Here is a 4,003-nt window from a genome sequence, read left to right as displayed (position 1 = left end):
GCGGCGCCGCGCCTCGCCTCGCCGCCGCGCCGCCACCGCCGGACCCGCCGGACCACCGCCGCCGCCATCGCCGGAGTTGCCGGAGGTAGTTTTTTTAGTCTCCGGTTTTCTCGAAACCCGTTCTGCTTTTCCGACGGTTTTGCCTGTTTTTTTAGTTTCTGTTTTTTAAATAGATCGGTTTTCCGGTTTATTTAAATAGCGAGCGTTCATCCATTCGTTCGTTCTAGCGAACGTTGGTCGTTTTTCTTTTTCTCGGATTAAATCCGTGATTTTTCTGATCGCGATTTCTGATCCGATTTTCGTTTTAGTCTAACTTTTCGCTCGTTTATCGGAATCAGGCGATTCAAGCGCCTGGAGTTTCGTCTTGAAACACTCTTTCCGATTAACCAACTTAAACAAGTTTTTGCCACCGTAAAAAATGCCTTAGATCCAGAATAGTAAACGAAGCCTGTTTCTTTTGCCATTTGTCTTTCGTCGCTTCTTCGATTTGATTCTTTTTGCCAACCGGAGTTCTTAAGTTGAACTTTCTGGTTAGATCTATTATTTGAGTTTTACCTGTGCATTAGTTGAGTACTTATTGTATGCTTGTTTGCTTGCGATAGAGTACCCGGAGTGCACCGCTTGCTACTTCGAATCGCTAGGTTTCCCGGATCATCAGCAAGGCAAGTAACACTTTGATCCTGCTTTCCCTCTACCCAGTTTTATTGCATTAGATCAATCCTCACACATTGCATGGTTAGGATCTAATTAAATTGTGGGTTTGGGAAGTAGTTGAGGTAGTACCTATTACCTGTTTATTACCAAACCTTTGGGAGTTACTTCTATGTTTGCTTATTATGCCATGCTATGCTAGTAGACGTGGATTGGGTGAGTGTATCCATGACAGATGTGAGATAGTTAATTAATGGTTTATCTAAGGTGGCAACTTAAACACTCATCTGGGTGAATTGAGGTACCTGAGTATTCCAGGATTGCTTGTTTTCTTTATGGACCGCCACCCAGGCTCAAAGGGATCATGAGATTATTCATGCTAGAAACTTCCATGTGCAGCCACAAGCTATTATGGGCTCTAGCACAGTTGATTAAGTTGTGCGAACTCTTACAGTGGTAGACTAGTAGATGTAGGGGAAAGTAGGTGTAACGGTCTACCCGATCGTAAGGTTCTAGCGCTTCTGAAAGACTATGTCTCGGTCATCCATCTTCTCAAACACCATGCAGTGCGAGAAACCAAACGGAGGCGATCGAGTCTTGTGGGGAAAAGTGCGGAAACCTCTACACAGTGTATAAACTAATCATGATTAGTCGTGTCCCCGGTTATGGACATCTTGAGTATCTAGTACCTGGATTATCATGTGAATCTCAACATGTTACTCTAAAATTTAATTTGTTGGGTTTTGTTTAATGATGATGCTTAATTGGGATTGAGAATGATGTCAACCATTCTCAATGTTTAACAACTACTATGATAGTTAAATAAATTTATTCCTTTGCAGTAGGGAAAAATTGGCTTTACGCAAAATTGTAACCATAGAGCTTTCCACCAGCCAAATATGCATATAGAATAGCTGTTTCATTCCATTACTCTCTATGTGTTACTTTGCCAGCATATTCCATGTGCTGACCCGTTTCGGGCTGCAACGTTAATGTTGCAGACTTTTCAGACGACGATTAAGGAGTTTTTAGGTCGTGGTTCTATACTCAGTGATGCCGTTGGAGTTGATGGACTCACTTATCTTCCAAGCCTTCCACTGTTATCCTTATTAGATGGCCTTAAGCCATATTTATTGTAATAAGTTCTCTATTGAGACACGCAAGGAAGTGCCTCCTTATTACGCACAAAAAAATGAATACTCCCTCTGCTAGCTGGGACCCAGCAGAGTGGGAGGCTGACTTGTGGGCCTACTAAGTTGACGGGGACAAAGGGCTTTGTCAACTTACTGAATATGAACAATTCTAGCTCCAGTGACCATACAATGTCCATCCAACAGCCGTAGTGCTTCTTCAACCTCTGGTCTTCTTGCTCCAGCCGCCCAAAGTAGCACCGGTCATGCCGCATGCTCCTGCCTCCCGTGTCCGGCTGTGCCGCCACGGAGGCCTCAGCACCCCTACTATTCCCACCGTTAGTCAGGCCCTGCAGCAATGGCAGCCTCACACCGCAGCCGAACTAGTGAACCCTCGTACTCCTCTCTGCGTGGGAATCCACTGCCACATCTTCCCCAGCTCTGCGTCGTCCCCTTCCTAGGCCTCGCCGTCATCCACCGCCTTGGTGCTCTCAGCGCGGCATGGTCAATGTGGTCAACGAATGACTTCCCTTGGAAGAGTACCGTACATGGAGAGGCTGACAGCTGGGTCCACGACCACAGCAAGGAACTGCCTCCTTATTATGCAGAAAATAATGATTCCTCCACCTGATAGCACCAACCCACCTGATGGGCCACCGTATTTCGTGAAAAAAAACTTTTCCCCCTGACTGCTGGGACCCCCCAGCTACATCTTCACACACAAGGAAGTGCCTGACAGTCGGGACCCACCAGGTCGAAGCGTATGTAGCATTGTCATTCTGGTCGCGAATGTGTATGTACATACAATTGGTCTATCTATAGGCTGCAACGATGAACCATGGCTGTGTAAGGAAGGGCACGTGTCGTAGTACAGGCACACATGTGTCGTAGTAGAGGCGCGCACGTAGCATGTACACGTACGAACAGCCAGGGTGCAAGAAAGAAAATACTGCCACGTACGTACATACGAGCGGGGTCTCGAATGCCTACTCGCGCATACATACGTCCAGGTCTCATGTACATGGCTAGGTCAGAACAAAGAAACTGCATCATCTCGTGTTCATGGGGAGGCAATGGAATGCGTCGTGTTCATCGGGAGGCAACGGAATAAGTCGTGTTCATCAGGAGCCAACCGGCTTGGACGAACAGCCGATCGAAACGAGGCCTGGCCTACCACGGAACGGAGGAAACGGCCTTGTGTTCGACCGGCCACGGTCGAAACGAGATCTTGTTCATCGAGAGGGGTCTGGCCTACCACAAAACGGAGTAAACGAACTTCTCTTGGATCTCCTATGGTCGAAACGGGGTCCTGTTGATCGAGAGGGGTGTGGCGTACCGCAAAACGGAGGAAACAGACATGTGTTGGAGCGCTACGGTCGAAACGGGGGTCCTGTTCATCAGGAGGGGTGTGGCATAGCGCAAAATTGTAACATCCCAAAATTCTAAATTTTGGACTGTTATAATAAATAGATAGATTTGACTGATTGTTTGATTGATTGTCTGAAAGTGAGTGAATTCGAAACTTTTTGAAAGTTAAATGAGAGGGAATAAACGGACTTTCCCAAACTTCCATATTTGCTTTCTGATCTCCATGAATTCAAATTCTTTTCAAATACAAAACCCTAGAGAGAAGATGACATGACTTCTTCCATTTAAACTAAATGAAAGGGGTATTTGAAAATATTTGAATTTCATTTGGAAATATTTCAATTCATAAACTTCATGCAACTCAATGATTTTCATGAGAGAAGATAAAATGACTTCTTCAAATTATATGAAATATGTGTTGGGAGTTTCAAAGAATTAAATTCAAAGTTCTTTTGAATTTATTTTTAATTTGGAGTTATTTGGGTTTTGATCAAATTATTTTTCTCCAAAAATAAAATATATAGAAATTAGAGTAAAATGATTCCCTACAATAGAAAATTGGAGAAAAAATAATTTGAAATCATTTTGGTATTTTTAAAATGATTTTTGTTGGATTTTAATAGACCAGTAGCACTCTTTGAATTATTAGAATTTGTGTGTATTTTATTTAATGCTAGGAAAATGTTCACCGTGTAGAAAATCTTTTTCTAAAAATTTTGATATATTATATGCCTATATTATGTTTTGCCTCTATTTTCTTTTGTTTCTTTCCGTTTGTCTCTGTTTTAAAAAAACAAAAAAACAAAAAAACTCTTCGAACAGTGCCCGGCCAAAGCCCAGCACTGCTCTCTCTC

The sequence above is a fragment of the Triticum dicoccoides genome, chromosome 7A (assembly GCF_002162155.2).
Source record: "Triticum dicoccoides isolate Atlit2015 ecotype Zavitan chromosome 7A, WEW_v2.0, whole genome shotgun sequence".
Classification (NCBI taxonomy): Eukaryota; Viridiplantae; Streptophyta; class Magnoliopsida; order Poales; family Poaceae; genus Triticum; species Triticum dicoccoides.
Note: the sequence above shows the minus strand (reverse complement) of the source record.